This window comes from Taeniopygia guttata, chromosome 33 (assembly GCF_048771995.1).
Source record: "Taeniopygia guttata chromosome 33, bTaeGut7.mat, whole genome shotgun sequence".
Lineage (NCBI taxonomy): Eukaryota > Metazoa > Chordata > Aves > Passeriformes > Estrildidae > Taeniopygia > Taeniopygia guttata.
Genome location: NC_133058.1, coordinates 3,559,880 through 3,575,415, shown reverse-complemented (window position 1 = coordinate 3,575,415; position 15,536 = coordinate 3,559,880). Strand labels below are relative to the sequence as shown.

General features: G+C 53.6%; 1 long non-coding RNA gene and 1 pseudogene across 1 annotated transcript; one reads left to right on the top strand and one right to left on the bottom strand.

Moving 5' to 3' along the window:
- The window catches only part of LOC140681250 (uncharacterized), a 57,639-nt pseudogene that overhangs the window by 7,878 nt on the left and 34,225 nt on the right, over window positions 1–15,536 (top strand).
- LOC140681270 (uncharacterized) lies at window positions 11,608–12,430 on the bottom strand. The gene is made up of 2 exons (XR_012052483.1): window positions 12,329–12,430; window positions 11,608–11,903 (listed from the first exon to the last, which is right to left on the bottom strand). It is a non-coding gene; the product is annotated as an uncharacterized lncRNA (long non-coding RNA).

Genomic DNA, 15,536 nt, shown 5'->3' with positions numbered 1-15,536 from the left:
TTAGGCCTTGAGGTACCCTTTGAAGATGAAAGGCAGGATGGAAAAACTGCTAAATAGTGTTCCTGCCTGCGGCTGGGGTGAAGATAAATTGGGCCTCAGTCTCCAGCACTGGTGCATTCACACTTTTAGATATGAAGAGCAAGCCAGCGTGTCCTGCTCTGACAGACACCGCTGCCCTCCTTGCATTCCTTTGGGCACTCCAGAAGGACCAAGTCTGTCCCAGCTGTGCTCTGCAGGCTGACACTGCTCTGCCTTCAGAGGAGCAGCCTGTGCAGGAAAGCTCTGCTGGCCCCCAGAGCTGCAGCCACAGCTCCCAGCAGAGGGGAGAGCCCTGGAGAGCTGCCAGACGTGCTGGGCGTGTTGGCACTGACCTCTCCTCCAGTGGCCCTGTCGAGTCCTTTGGAAACGGCTCCGAAAGCCCTGGAGACAAAACAGCAGAGAAGAAAGAAGCAGTGCTTTAGGCCCTGGGAGTGAAAGGCAGCCCAGAGAGGAGATCTCTGCTGCCTGCAGCGCTCACAAACACCTGGGTGCATCGACCCTTGCAACAACAGCACAGCAGCCAGCAGCCCTCTGCCATGCCAGGTGTGCAAGAGAAAACTGAGACCCAACACGAAGGAATTGGGCTGGAGCAAATCCCAAATGTCCACGCTGAATTGCTTTAGTCCAAAACCTGAAGTGAGCAATGGGTGCCTAAAGAACTGGAAAAGAATTCATTCCCATCCTTTTCCATTTCCTGCCTAAGACCTGCAGGATCCACAAGGGCCCTGCCATCAGGCAGCTGATGCATTTTCCCCCAGAGTGCATCAGCTCTGTGTCTGTTGCTGATTGTATGGGCTCTACGACCTGTACTAGAATAGAGCACTTATTAGTTCATCTCTGGTTTCTGTTTCTAAACCATTAGGTTGTTAGTCCTGACTGGAGGATATTTTATGAAGCAAAATATTTGAAAGAAATCTCCTTGAGAACTCTATTCTGACTGTCACCAGATGGTGAGTGGCTCTTTCAGGCAATCCAGTTCCAGACACAGAAGATCTTGCAGGTCCTGCTCCTTGCTGCAGGCAGGACACTGCCAGCCTCAGGGGCCTGTGACGGCTCCTTCTGACCACAGTTATCAATTCTGATCAGGACTGAGAGACAGCAGGATGGCACCCCAGTGTCTGAAGGTGTTTGGAGCTCTCCTGACTTCTCCCTTGATCCTGCACCAGCACAAGCCCTGGGCTGCTTGTGCAGAAGTAGCTGCCGTGCACTTACCCTTGGCCAATCTCCTCCACTTCCAGGTATTTCTCGGCAGGCTCCGCCACCTCACGATGTTCCCTGAAAGAAACCACATGGAAGAGGCTCCCTCCCAGAGCCAGACCCCGCCAGAGCAGAGCCAGAATGCAGCCCCACTCCCTGGGGCCGTGAGCCCCTTGGTCTCAGCTGGGGAAGGACAATAAATGCCCCTGTGACATTCAGCTGCAGAGCAACGCTGGCTGCAGCTGATGCCGAGACACACACACAGCCCCTGCTCTGGCACCCAGGAACAGAGCAGACGTACTCAGCTGCAGCAGCACCGCTCCCCTCTCCCCTCTGGCTGCAGGGCTGTGCTGCTGTCAGAACCTTCAGCCCAGGATCCCACAGCGGAGGGAGGTTCCGTGTCCTCTTCCCAAGCACAGGGAGGTTCCGTGTCCTCTTCCCAAGCACAGGGAGGTTCCGTGTCCTCTTCCCAAGCACAGGGAGGTTCCGTGTCCTCTTCCCAAGCACAGGGAGGTTCCGTGTCCTCTTCCCAAGCACAGGGAGGTTCTCCGTCCTCTTCCCAAAACGCTGCAGGTTCGCCATCATCTTTCCAAGCCAGGGGATGTTCACCCTCCTCTTCCCAAGCCATAGGATGTCCTCTGTCCTCATCCCACACCGGGAGATGTCCTCTGTCCTCATCCCACACCATGGGAGCTTGGCCATCCTCGTCCCGCACCAGGGGACATCCACCGCCCTCGTCCCACGCCGGGAGATGTCCACTGTCCTTGTCCCACGCCGCGGGAGCCTCGCCGCTGTATTCCCACGGCGCGGGATGTTCGCCCTCGTCTCCCAGAGCAGCGGGAAGTTCACTGTCACCTCCCGGCACTGAGGGAAGTTCACCAGCGTCCCCCAGAGCAGCGGGAAGCTCACTGCTGTCTTCCTCCTCTTTGGCCTCCTCTTTGGAAGCAGACAGAGCCAGAGGAGGGGCTGGTGCTGCTTTTGTGCCCTGTGGACAGACGGCAGCGTGAGGGATGGGAAGTTCTATCTCAGTGATCACCTTATTTATCCTCAGCTGCACATCCAGCTGCACTAAGCAGAAATTGGGTTTGGAGCCGTTCAAACTAACAATGAGCTAAAGTCGACATTGCCACTTATTGTTGGGAATTCAATATTCCACCGTGGCTAAAGCCAGCAATCAATCCTCTGCCTGCAAAACCAGACCTGCAGCCCTTCAAAAGCCCTTCAGCAGAAAAGGAGAAATCTGCTGGGGATCCCTTTGCTGCTGCTGCTGCTGCTGCAAAGACACTGACAGGAACTTTCCTTCAGCCTCCCAGGCTGGCACTCGCCTGCCACACGCCGAGCTCACAGCTTGCTGCACAATTCCAAACACCAAAGGTTCCTTTCCCACTCACCGAGGGAGGAGCTGCTCGGGATCCACACATGAGGTGCCCTGCAGCGGGAGAGGGAACATGAACCAGATGCTGTCAGAGAAAATCTGCCTGTGGTGGGAAATGCCACGGAGCAAGGCAACCCCGAGAGAGCATTTTGCTTTCCCAGCGTCCCTCCAGGAGCCACAGCCCCTTCACACAGCAAGAGAACAGCACAAAATGCGGGGCTGGGTCAGTTCTTGGCTGGACAGGGAGTTCCCGGCTCTGCTGGCACAGACTCCCCGCTGGAGGGAACAGAACCCCCCAGGGCTCATTGCAAATGCTGTGCACGCCCCGCTGGCTGCAGACACCCCCTTTTCCAGCTGCAGCTGCTGGCAGGAGCTCTCCCAAAGCAATGGTGCCTTCATGGCCATTTGGTTACAAAGTCAGCTCGGGTCCAGAGGAAGAACAGAAAGCACACAGCAAGCCCAAAGCCACAGCACCGAGGGAAAACCTCGACTTACGTGCCAAGTGGGTTAAAAAATACCCCGAATAAGCCACAGAGTACAGCGTGCAAACTGCAGCAACCACGTGCTGGATCATTTTGGCCACGCTGCACACGTCTGCAGACTGCAGCCCTGCAAGCACACAAGGACACCCGTCAGGGCTGGGCTGGCTGCTGAGAATGCCCCGGGCAGGAGGATCCTCCGGCAAGGAGCAGTGCCCAGAGCCGCTCTGGACACTGAGGCCTCCGTGTCCCACAGCCACGGGAGCACCTCGGGGCCGTGGCAGTGCTCCTGGGACATCACAGCAGCAGCTCACGCAGAAACCGCCCGGAAGGTTCTCCTGTGCCACAAAGGAGCACAAAGACCCCTCCCAGGGCACAGCCTATTGCCCAAGGGCTCCAGGAGGAGCTCTGAAAATGCAGCAAACAGGGACACCCCCTAGCCCAGCCTGAACACTGAGGAGGAACAAGGACAGGAGCACAGCAGAGGAAACAGGACCTTTAGTCACTGCCACTTCTGACTAAAGCCAGCGAGCCGTGCTCCAGTGGGATCTTTGTTCTCGTTCTAGAAACAAGCAAGGTGCTCCTCTCTAAATATACAGAAGGCAGGAACTGGGCAGGAGGTGGGATTAGGAAGGAGGAGCAGGAGGGAGAGAGGAAAAGGAGGAGCAGGAAGAGGAGGAGCAGGAGCAGGAAAAGGAGGAGGAACAGGAGGTTCCAGTGCTCCCTGTGGCCGCAGCACCCTTGGCCCCGGGACCATCACCCCCACCTCATCCTGCAAGTGAGAGGGGAGGGGGAGCTCGTCCCAAATCTATCAGGGGGTCCCTGAGAGGGTTTTTTTATTGGGGTGTGTTGGGAGCTTGCAGATTGTGGAATTGAGCCCCGGATGTCGTCTGGGAGGACCAAATAAAACCTGGGAGTTTTTTTTTCTCTGTGTGTGTGTAGGTTTGGATCGTGTGCCCCGCTGTGGGTGACACCCCTGTGCTGGAGGGCACAGCCACGGGCCCCTGGAGTCCGAGGGCTATGTCAGCAGTGGCACCTCTTCCCACAGGAAATCCTGCTGCAGCTGCCATACCCTCAGCAGAGCAGATGCCAAAGGCAGAGCAGGCAGCAGGAGCAGCTGGTCTGTCAGAGCACCAAGCCCCTAACCTTCCTGTCCAAATATCTGGATACGCAGTGACTCCACAAGCCGATGTAATCGAATTGGGGGCACTCCCCTGTGATGTTTCAGCCCAGAAAGTAGAACTAATTTCAGTCACTTGAGCTTTGGAACTGAGTAGAGGAAAATGAGTTTACATTTGAACTTATTCAGAATACGCCTTTGGAGTGGTACATGCACATTGGATTTCTGGAAAGAAAGAGACCTTTTGACATATCAAAGCTCCGATCAAAAACGGAGAACAAATCTTAGGTTTACTTGAAAGTATCCAGAAACCAGAGGAAGTTGCTATCAGGCCTTGCAGAGCACACCAAGTGGATAAGACCAAACTGGAATTGGGGAAACATTTAGCCAACGAGACTGCAGAAAAAGACATGTTAGAAAACATATTATAAACAAAGTTTTCTTATGCTGCAAAATGAAATATAGGTATTCAGAAACTAGTTCCCATACGGAACTGTGTCTCAAGAAAAGGGGGGACTTGATAAGGACCATAGAACAGAGTGTTAGCATTCAGGAACACACATAATCACGGGATATGATTATATGCAGGTGCTTTTACTGAGAGCTCTGGGAATCAGGGGTACAGACCCAAATCTGACTCTGACATGGCTTTTGAGCTGAACGTATTTTCTATTCTATCGTTATATAACTTACATATTAATTATTAAACTTATATTGTTCTATTGTATACATTGACTTTATTCAAGCATGAGTTTCTCGTGATCTTTCTTAGGCCCCCGACCACAGTTTCTCATGATTATCTTATGATTAAACAGTAATTCTTTTTAATTACTACACAATCATCACATCTAACAGTTATATCATTTATCATGTACTAGCTACACAGGTGCAGTTCTAGCAAGGTAGAAGGCCTACATGTACCTAGGGTATTTTTTTTTTCAGGGCCTACTAAACTTAATTTTCCTTTTAACCCTAAATCCCCATGGTTTTAAAACCCTTTTACTATCACAACCATCATCAGCACTTGGGCGTGGCACAATTCGAGTGGCACAAACAGTGCCTTGAGGCCACTTCACTCTGTTATAAATGGCTAATGCAACAGTTGGCTCTCGCAATTAAGAGATTAATATTATATGTATGTTAAGGAAAGTTTATTGACTTATAGTTATGTTATTGTGATTTGTTGTTTAGATGTCCTCTGTTCACCCCATAGTCCATCTTCCCCACTCTGTATAGTTGCCAAGAGAGGGCCTTAGTAGTCCAGGCATGTGGAAGGAGGGTGTGTGTGTACCTGTGCCTTTGCAAAAAACATTTGAGAAACGGGCGAGCTTGTTGCTAGGAAGTGCAGCATGACAACACCTCAAGTGGCAAGAAAGAAACCTCCAGGGATGAACGGCAAAGAAGAGTCGACTGACAGACCTTGGCAAGGGCCAGGGTTGCCTGAGGCAATCCCCAGGGGTACAAAAAGTGGAGCAGCCAATTTATAGATGAGCTTATGGAGAGAAACATCCAGGGCAGGGAGGCTCCAGGGGAAATGCTCAGGACAGCCACAGACTGCACAGAGGGACATTAGAGTGGTGGGTCTGCAGGGAGAAGTCACAGCTGCCTCCCTTCTGAAGCACCCTGAGAACCTGGACAGGGCCGTGCTGTGCCCTGGGCACTGACCTGGAACTGAGGGATGTGGCAGAGGCCTTTGCTGTCAGGGATGTTGAGAAGGCTGGGCAGTGTCACGGTGAGACCTCTCTCAAAGCCCCTGGAAAGGCCAGAGCCATCCCAGAGGGTCCTGGGCACTTGGGAAGGGCACACATAGAACCAGTCTGCAAACAGGGCAGGGAGGGGATGGGGACAGTCACAGTCTGGTCAGGCTCAGCAGGGAAGGGGATGTGACAAATCCTCCTGCAGCCATTCCAGGCACTGGCAGGACAAGGCAGGGACTGCAGAACACACGTGGCAGGGAAAAGAAGGGGATGTTGTTTGCCCAGACTTTAGCAGGGTCTGTGACGTGGTCTGCTGGGTCTCCTCAGAGCCAGATTGGAGAGACATGGGCTGAAGGAATGGAACATGGGGTGAGTGGGAATTTGGCTGAACAATGAGGGTCAAATGTCGTTCATGGAACAGAGTCCTCTTGGCAGCCACGCCCGGGTGACATCCCGCAGTGACCAGCCCTTGACTACAATGGAATATTCATATATTCCCTGTGCCATGGGACAAATGCACTTCCAAGTCCTTTGTGGATGATGCCAAATTGCTGGAAACCCTTGCGCAGCTGCATCTGGTTAATGCTGCCTGCTAGAGAAAAGCCGAGCAAAACGACACTGGCGGGTTAAATGTGTGCGGCCATCAGGGGCCAGCAAGCCTCTTTCTCCCTCACTCTCTGTGATCTCCCAAACTTAAGGCAAAGGAGACACTCAGGTTTTGTAGATGCTCATGGCTGAAAGAAATTAAAAAGCTCAGAGAGTCCACAAAGGCCTATAAAGTCTTCTTAATTCATTATGCATTTGGCATAGAAATTGGGATGTCAGTCCCTGAGCTATAAAAGGGCATGTCAGTAGGTTTTGTATAAAGGCACAAGAGGAAAGGTGAAAGGGAAGAGAGGCAGAGACAGGAGAGACAGAGACACACACGTGAATCAGAAGGGCAGAGAAAAAGAAAATGAGAGAGAGAGAAGAGATCCCCAGTCCTGGTTCCAGCATTGATCCAGCCAATGGGATGTCCAGGGTGCTGGGGCACAAATGTGCCTGGCCTTGGTGGGAGGACCTCTTCACCGATCACTTTTTCCTGCCCTGGTGATAAGTGTCTCACTTTCTGTGCAAATGACTTACCACGTGCAGTTAGTTCTGCTACACCTTTCTGGAAATGGCTCGGAGGCTTTGGGGGTCTTTGGTGGTGTTGATCCCCCCACAGTCCATGCCCACTTCTCATTCCTGCACTTGGGCCATGTCGTGCTTATGCCCAGGAGCCAGAGCAAGGATGTTTGTCCTGGCAAAGTTCTGCCTTTATCTTCATGGCCCCTTCTGAAGACACAGTCTGTTCTTCCTCACAGTGTGTGATTGCCAAGAAGTCTTGGCTGTTCTCACCAATCCTTGGTTGGTCCCACAGCCATCCAGTTTTTGATGTTTGGGACATGCAGACCAGGTCCTGATCTTCCGGGCTTCTACACCCTCCTCAGCAAGGGCCTCAAAAGGCAAAGGCCACAGGTGGAAGCAAAGAAACAACAAATGAGATCAATCCTCTATTGCTGATTCTCATCAGCAGACAATCAGTCCAGCCACCTCTGGTAGGAACGGATCAAGAACATGTACTTTGTGTTTTGTATGAGAAATGTCTTGGTAAAAAATCTCCACAGCCCTCCCTGCCAGCCCTATGCCCTTCCTTTCCCTCAGTTTATTGCTGACCATGACATTGCATGGAATGGGAGATCCCTTGGGTCAGTCCAGCCCAGCTGTCCCCTCCCTGTGCCCTCAGGAACACTTGCCCATCCCCACCCATTGCCTGGGGGAATTGCAGACATGCCCTGGGCATGGCAGGGGCAGGGCAGGGCTGGCAATGGCAGGGCAGGGCCCGGGGGGCAGCGAGATGGGAGTGTGCAGCCTGCAGGGACACAGCAGCAGCTGTGGGACAGCGCAGGACAAGCTGTGCTGGACATGGCCAAGGGCCCTGGCAAGGCTGGCAGTGGCCAGGAGAAGCCAGGCCTTGGTGCCCTGGGGCACAGCAGCGTCTTGCCACCAAGGGCTGTGAGGAGGAGACACCTTGTCCTGAGGCACTGGGGCCTCCTGGCACAGCCCCAGCCAGGCTGGGCACTGTCATCCCTTGTCCTGCCCTCAGCATCCCTCCCTATGCCAGTGCTCCCGGCAGAGCCCTGAGCAGGCGGGGAGGGACAGGATCTGCCTTCCCTGGGGCTGGGGCTCAGGCCTTGGCCTTTCTGCTGCCTCCAGCCAGCCCAGGCTCTGCTCAGCAGCTGAGCTGCCTACACAGAGCCTCTGCCTCCCTGCACTCCTGGCCTCAGGGAGCTGCTGGGAAGGGGCCCTGGGGAGCCTTGGTCAGGAATGGCCCTGGGCCCTCCTTCATGCTCCCAGGGACGCAGGTTTTTCAAAGGACTTGGGCTTTTGCCTTGGGGTCCTGAGAGGTTTGTGCAATCATGGCCTCCAATTATCTGCTGTAATTAGTCCCTGGAGATTCTTTGTCAGGAGGTTTCCTACAATACTGATGGAAAACTATTTGCAAGAGCTTCCAATAAATCCACATTCCTATTTGAAGAGTATATTTTATGACTGTTCTATTTAGAGCAGAGGTGACTGCAGCATTCAGCGACTGATATTGGCCCAGGGACTCTCCTGAGGATGTCTGGCCTAGTCAGAGAAGCTGTGCCTGGAGGTCTGAGGCAGTGTGGACAACCTTGCCCCACATAGCCCAAGCCCGTCCTGTCTCTGCTCAGTCACCTGGGACCTGCTGTGCTTGGAGAACTGGCTGCGCTCATGCAAAGAGGGGTTTTCTTCTTTTATTTTTTGAAGCAATCTAAAACTCCTAAGCTTCCCCATTTAAAACAGACACACTCCTCAAGTGTGTGCCAAGCCCTAGGTACCTCCAAGAAGGTTCCCCTTCCCCAAGGCAGAGCCCTGCAAGGAATGATGTAGACACACAGGAAGTTCTGCAATGAACACAAATGCAGAGTTGGCTCAGGGCAGAATGAGCCATTCCTGAAGGACAGACCAGCTTTGCACTCCTTGCAGCTCAAAGCTCCCAGTGGGGCGTTGGGAGGTGTGTGAGTGACTCCAGAGTGAAGGAAGGGAAATGCAGAGAGCCCTGGAAGTGCTTCTGTGCAGACAGGCTGTGGGGAAGGGCACCGCACACCTGCCCTGGGCCGGCTGTGAGGGTGGATCATCATCCCAACGTGCACTGGGCATTGCAAGGGACTGCTGCCATGGACACCGCACTGACCCCAGTGCGCCAGCCCATTGCTCAGGGCTGGTGTCACTGCCCAGAGCCAGAGGGGAGCCCTTGCTGTGGGTCTGTGCCGTGGCCGCCTGCCCTGTGCCGCGCGGGCCGGTCAGGCGCCGCGGAACCTGCAGCAAACAGCAGGGCCAGGGCCAAGGCCAGGTCAGGCAGACAGAAAGGGGCAGTGCTGGGCACTGTTTGCATGGCAGCCCTCACTGGGACACCACACCTGGGTCACCTGGCCTGGCAGGTGCCATGGAAACCCCTGGCAGGGACTGATGGCACAGACCCTGGCACTGAGACGCTGCTGCTGGGCCGGGTGCTGAGCACAGGGCTGGGCACACAGAGATGCTTTTGTTCTTGCTGAGCTCCCACTGAGCCAAAGCCTGGCCTGCCCCTCCTCAGGCCACGCTGGAGAGGGGCTGGGGCTGCGGGGGAGCTTGGGAGGGGACACAGCCAGGACAGGTGACCCCCACTGACCCCGGGGATACCCCAGACCATAGGGCAGGCATCACGCACAGGGTATAAAGTGGGGGGAACAAGGAGGAAGGGGGGACATTTGGAGTGATGGCTTTTCTCTTCCTAGGTAACACTCTAGGCTGGAGGGGGCCCTGTTTCACCAGTGGGCAGGGTCAGCACCAAAGACAGACACCAACTGAAGGAATTGTGTCATTTATATCATGCACAGCTGCAAAGAATTACAAAAGGATAAGCTCAGCAAAGCACATCATCATTAGCAAAGCATTACAAAAGAAGCTCAGCAATGCATCCAGTCATTGCTACCAGAGATTGCCTGGAGTGATTAAGGAAAGATCCATCACCAGTTAGCCTCAGGCTTTACCATCATCCACAGCCACACATCAGCTGGGGGAAGCCAAGGACTGGAGAGCCACTCCCAGACACTGGGAATTCCTGCAGGTGCCTCCACCTCTGCAAGCAATGAGGCTCCAGCCCCAAAGCTGTGAGAGGACCCAGCTTTTACACTGTTAAACAAACAAGCTGGCATCACTGCCACTGCGAGAACATCTGCTTTCATTCTCCTGACTGCTTTCTCCCAAAGCCTGGCCAGGGCTGAAGGAGGAACCAAGGGAGTTGACTTTGATCCTTCACCCCCAAACAAGGCCAGATGGGGCCTTGTCTGTTTCTAAATACAGAAAGATAAATCCGTGTTTTATCAAGGAACACATGCATTGATCGTGTTGTTAATCATGCTTCCTTAATGAGTGGATACAAATACAACATTTGCTTGGAAGGTTCATCTAGAGGTGAGCTTTGCCTCAGGGCCTGTTCAGGCCCTGATCACAACCTGTTCAGGCCTTGGTACTTTGATCGGTCCTGAGACCTACAATCAACTACAACCTTTGTAACAATTCTTTCAGTAACACAGCTTAGATTTAGGTATTAGGCATAAAGGCATCTCCTCTTGTTCTACAATTAAGTGCAGTTTAACTTCATTACTCAGAGCTATTCACGTTCCTTTTAAAACATGCCTAAATAGTTGCTATTCTCTGTTATTTATCAAATGCCTCTCTTTTCTTGAGACTGTCTCTTTTAAGAAAGGTCCCAATACTCCACTTCCCAGCACAAAGTGTCACAGCAACTCACCAAGTGCACACACTGCAATGATGACAGGCCCTGCCACCAATGCATTTCACAGCAGCCTCTAATTTGGCAGCCATGAAGCCAATCCCACCAAGAAGAATTTTCTTCTTTCTGCCACTCTTCTACTGCTCCTTCTGTCAAGGTGATTCCTGACTGTTGGCCTTCAAACCCATCACTGCTAGCAGTGCAACATCCCCGTCCCCTGATAGCCCAGGTTCCTCCTTGGCCAGCAAGCAGATAATCCAAGGCCATGCGGTTCTCTGGAGTCCCCATTTGTGTTTGTTGGAGCTCATAGATTGTGCTAATGGGCATTTCAACAGTATCATTTACTACCTCTTCTAATAATCCTGTCAGCTCATTCATGTCAACTCCACGGGGCGGGGCAGCGCACATGGGCACAGGGTGAACCAGAATCCTTTGCTTTCGGAAACCCAAGGCACTCCTTGGGTGGAAAATGTTCTCTGGGCCCTAAGTCTTCCGTGTGGTCGTTGCTGAAGGACCCTAAATGGGGGCCCTGCAGCTGGGAGTGGTGTGACACTGACACTGACCAGCTGCAGCACCCCAAGTTCTACTGACATTGGGAGTGATGGTAAAGCACAGAAATCTTCTGACACTGTAGCCTCTATAACTGTAACAGGGTTTGGTTTCTCCTGAGCGGAAATCTGAGTGAATCCTGTCACACTGATCGTTGTATTCCCGTGTCCCACAGCACAGGTTTCTGTAACTGTCCCTTCATTGACTCCGTTACGAGGCAGAGCCCATTGACAGAGTTCTGGCCACCCCACAGGGTGGGCCCTCCAAGGGAACCCCATTCCTCCCAGCTTCAGCTGAGAACATATCCAGCAATTAGTGACACTGTGTGCTTTGGCTACCTTGGTCTTTAAATTTTCAAAACATTTTGATGACTGATCCCTTGGTGAAACTCTGGAGGTGTTTTGGCAAACGTCAGTAGTACTTTAGTGACACCGTTCTTCATTCTTTTTGCTTAATGTCATTCAGGTTAGGAACAATAATTCTGTTGTCCATGGAGCTGGCAACTTTTTAATTCCAGAATAATGCCCCCAAGGTCCTTTAGTGTTCAGCTTTACCATGTTGTCTGTGGGTAAAAAGGCTTGGTGGGGCCCTTTCCCTTTTGGCTGGAAGAGGGCCAGGACCTCTGCTTAAAGAAAAAAAAAGGAAAAAGAAAAAAAATACAATTAGATGAATTGTAAAAGATACAAATAAAATCCAAGTGTTAGTGAAACAACTTCTGTAACTTTGCATTAAGAGGTAAATGATCTTTTTAAAAAGAGAACTCAGTTATTTACATTGTAAATGTGCTGATGGCATGGATCCATCTTACTGACCTCAACAGCCTTTTTTACAGTTTTTGGGGTTTGTTTCCAACATTCTTATTTTAAATTGTGGTCGAAGCAATAGGAAATTGATTGGGGCCCTTCCAGCTCCAGGCAGGACTGGGAATCTCAACTCTGTCAAACCCCAAATCCTTTAGAAGATGACCTTCCTTCTCACTCTGGAATTGAGCTGCACATTCCCTCTCAAATTGTCAGGGGTTTCTTACGGATGAAAAATCCCACTTACGGCTTTTTGCTCTGCTTTGGAAGTGGGAAGGGCAATTCTCCATCCATCAGCTCCAGACTGCACTGCCTCAGGAACACGGCTCACTTGCCAGCTTTGGCCCACTCATGGCACTTCTAGAGGAGGAAAAAAGTGCAACTGCACAATTCCAGCCAAAAAGAAATGAAGAATGAATAGTGGAGATCCAGGCGTTCCTGCGGAGATCCAGGGGTTCAGCTGGGACTATGGGGAGTTTGGGTCCTTGCCAATTGGATGTGTGTCCCCAGCTGCAATCTCCTGGCCTGCAGGGGAGTCTCACTCACCTGCCAAAGCAGAAAGCTCAGGCACTGTGCTCCAACGGGCTCGTCTGATGCAAAGCTGTCAGAGCAATGTGAGGGCAGAGCCAGCCCAGCTGTGCCCGGGGCAGAGCCCAGCAGAGCCCTGGCAGAGCCCAGAGCAGCCTCAGCACCCGCAGAGCCCGGCTGCAAGGAGAGAAACCAGAAAGCGCCCGTCAGCTGAAGGCTGCTGTCCCCTTGTCCCAGCTGCCCACAGAGCCCAGGCCATGCTGGCCGTGCCCAGAGCTGTGCCCAGAGCTGCCCATCACTGCTGCCTTTGGGAGCAGAGCAGGAGGGCAGGACATTCCCAGCCTGCAGCCAGCCACAGCACATCCAGCCCTCAGCAGCTGCCCAGAGCAGGAGCCTCCTTGTGCTTGTTGCTGTCTCCCAAAAGCTCTGATCCCACCATGCCAAGGAGACGGGGACTCACCTCACGCCATCCTCCGCTGGGAGAAAAGCTGGTCCCAAACGATGTCCTCAGCCTTCTCCAAGGGCACGGCCCATCCACGCTGCAGCTGCTCCCAGGCACTTCCCAATCCCGACTGGACCTTACATAGAACGCTTCCTCTAGAAAAACAAACAACAAACTGTTGAAAAGAGATTAGAGACAAGGGGAAACAAGAAAAAAACTCTTATCTCTGTCAGAGGTCTGAGGAAGGCCCAACCCCTACATGCTAGGGAAAATCCCACCCATGGGGGACAGAAGGCCACACTTTCTCTCTTCCCTCCTGCACTGCCCCCCAAAATAACGGTGATCCCAAAGCAAACAAGGGCAGAGGAGCAGCCCAAGCCCTTCCTTGCCTGCAAAGCAAAGCAGCCCCTGCACAGGTTCTGGAGTCCCACCTCTGCTCCCGCCATGGGGGTTTCTCTGTGCCGGGCTGGCTGCCCCAGCCCCAGCCCCAGCCTCAGCCCAGGCCATGCTGGGTGCTGGGGGCTGTTGGCAGGGCCAGGAGCCAACTCCCATCTTGTATCCACCCCAGCCCACGCCCCCAGCCCTGCCAAAAAGCAGCTGGGCAGCCGACTGAAGTTGCATCTGCCCCAGCAAAGGGAGAAACTTTTGTTCCCAGCCAGTCTGAGCAATGCCCAAATCTGGGAGCATTTCCCCGGCTGTGGACTCATCTGCGAATTCGCTGTGGAGCCTGGCTTTGAAGACGGTACCACAAGTCCATCATCTTCAGCTGCCAGTGGCCAGGTTGAGGAAGAGGTTGTCATCCTTGATGTTGTCCTCTCTGTCTCCAGCAGCAGCAGCAGCCCCACCTGGTACAGCTTCTCCAAGGACTCCTTCTCCTTCCCTGGGGGTCAGACCAGGCTGTCAGGGTTCTGCCCAGGGCCCCACCTGTCAGGGAAGCAGGACAAGCAAAACCAGCTCGGATGGCAGCCACCAGTGCTGGGCAGAGCAGTTCAGCTCCAGCACAACGGCTGCGTGTTCCCACCCAACAATCCCAGTGCATTGATACAGGCAGGGAAAAAAGTCTGGGTTTCCTTGCTTCTGATTGCCAGGGCATGTGTGGACCTGTAACTTACCAGGGCCCTGGAGCAAAGTGTGCATGTGGCTCTCTCCCTTTTTCTATGGCAGGTGAATATCCTGTATCCAAGGATCACAGAACAGGTCTTCTAATGAAGGTCTGTCCAAGAAGTGCATGGATAAACACCACCTGATAAGATCTTGGCACTCTGGGCAGAGAAACCAGAAACCACCGGTCAGCTAGAGAAGGCTCCTGTCTGCTTTGCCCCACTCTTCCCATGCCCAGGCCATGCTGCTTTTGTGCTCAGAGCTGGGCCTAAACTTTCCCATCAATTCCCTGTTGTGGAGGAGAGCAGGAGAGCAGGACATGTGCCACCTCCTCAGCGGCTGCCAGAGCGAGATGCTCACGAGCTGCTGCTGTCTCCCAGCACTGGTATTCCCCCGTGGCCAGAGATGAGGATCCACCTGGAGAGAGCCGCTGTGGCAGCGAGAGCTGATGGTCCCAGCTGATCTTCCGGCCCCTCCTGAAAGGGTGCTGCCCGCAGACCATCTGGTGCAGCAGGATGCCCAGGGACCAGATCGTTGCTGCCTCGCCATGGTACCAGCCCAAGTGGGTCCATTCTGGGGGGCTGTATGACAGTGTTCCTGTGGAATACAGATGGAGTTCATCAGGGGGATGCTGCTGCTGCTTCCAGAGCCTGGCCCCAGCATCCCTGGGCGTGCAGGGGCCACCCCAGTGGCACACGGGGCGACTGCTGCACTCTCGCCAGCACCTGGGACATGTGTACAAACTCAGGGCTGGACAAGAAGCCACTGGTGTTGGAAGAGGGCAGCAGAAGCCCCGGCAAGGCCTGACCGTGACATGCAAGGCAAAAACCCACTCAGGGCTGGGGGAAAAATCATCTCCTTATCCTCCCTGCCTGCAGTGCCCTAAAAATATTATGAAGCCAAGGCAAACAAGGTGAGTGGAGCAGCCCAAGCCCTTCCTCTCACCTGCACAACAAACTGGCTGGTGCACTGGTTCTGGCTCCCTCCTATGCTACCCCCACCCACGGGTGCTTTTGTCGGGCTGGCTGCTGCTGCTCCAACCCCAGCCCCAGGCAGAGTGGTGGGCAAAGGCTGCCAGCGGGGCTGGAAGATGCCTCCCCACCCAGCCCCGCTCAAAAGCAACTCAGGGGAAGGCTCAGTACCCTGACTGGCAGCAAAAGGGAGAATCCTCGCTGACACACCCAGCTTGGCCTGTGAGATGTTGGGCCATGAGGTGGCGGGACCGGGAGCACACCCCTGCCCAGGCTCACCTGCAAAGTGAGTGTAGGCTGTGTCTTGCAGGTAGGTGCCGCAGCCAAAGTCGATCAATTTTGCCTGGCCAGTGGCCAGGTCAACCAGGATGTTCTCTGGTTTGATGTCGCGGTGCAGGACCCCGCGGCTGGTG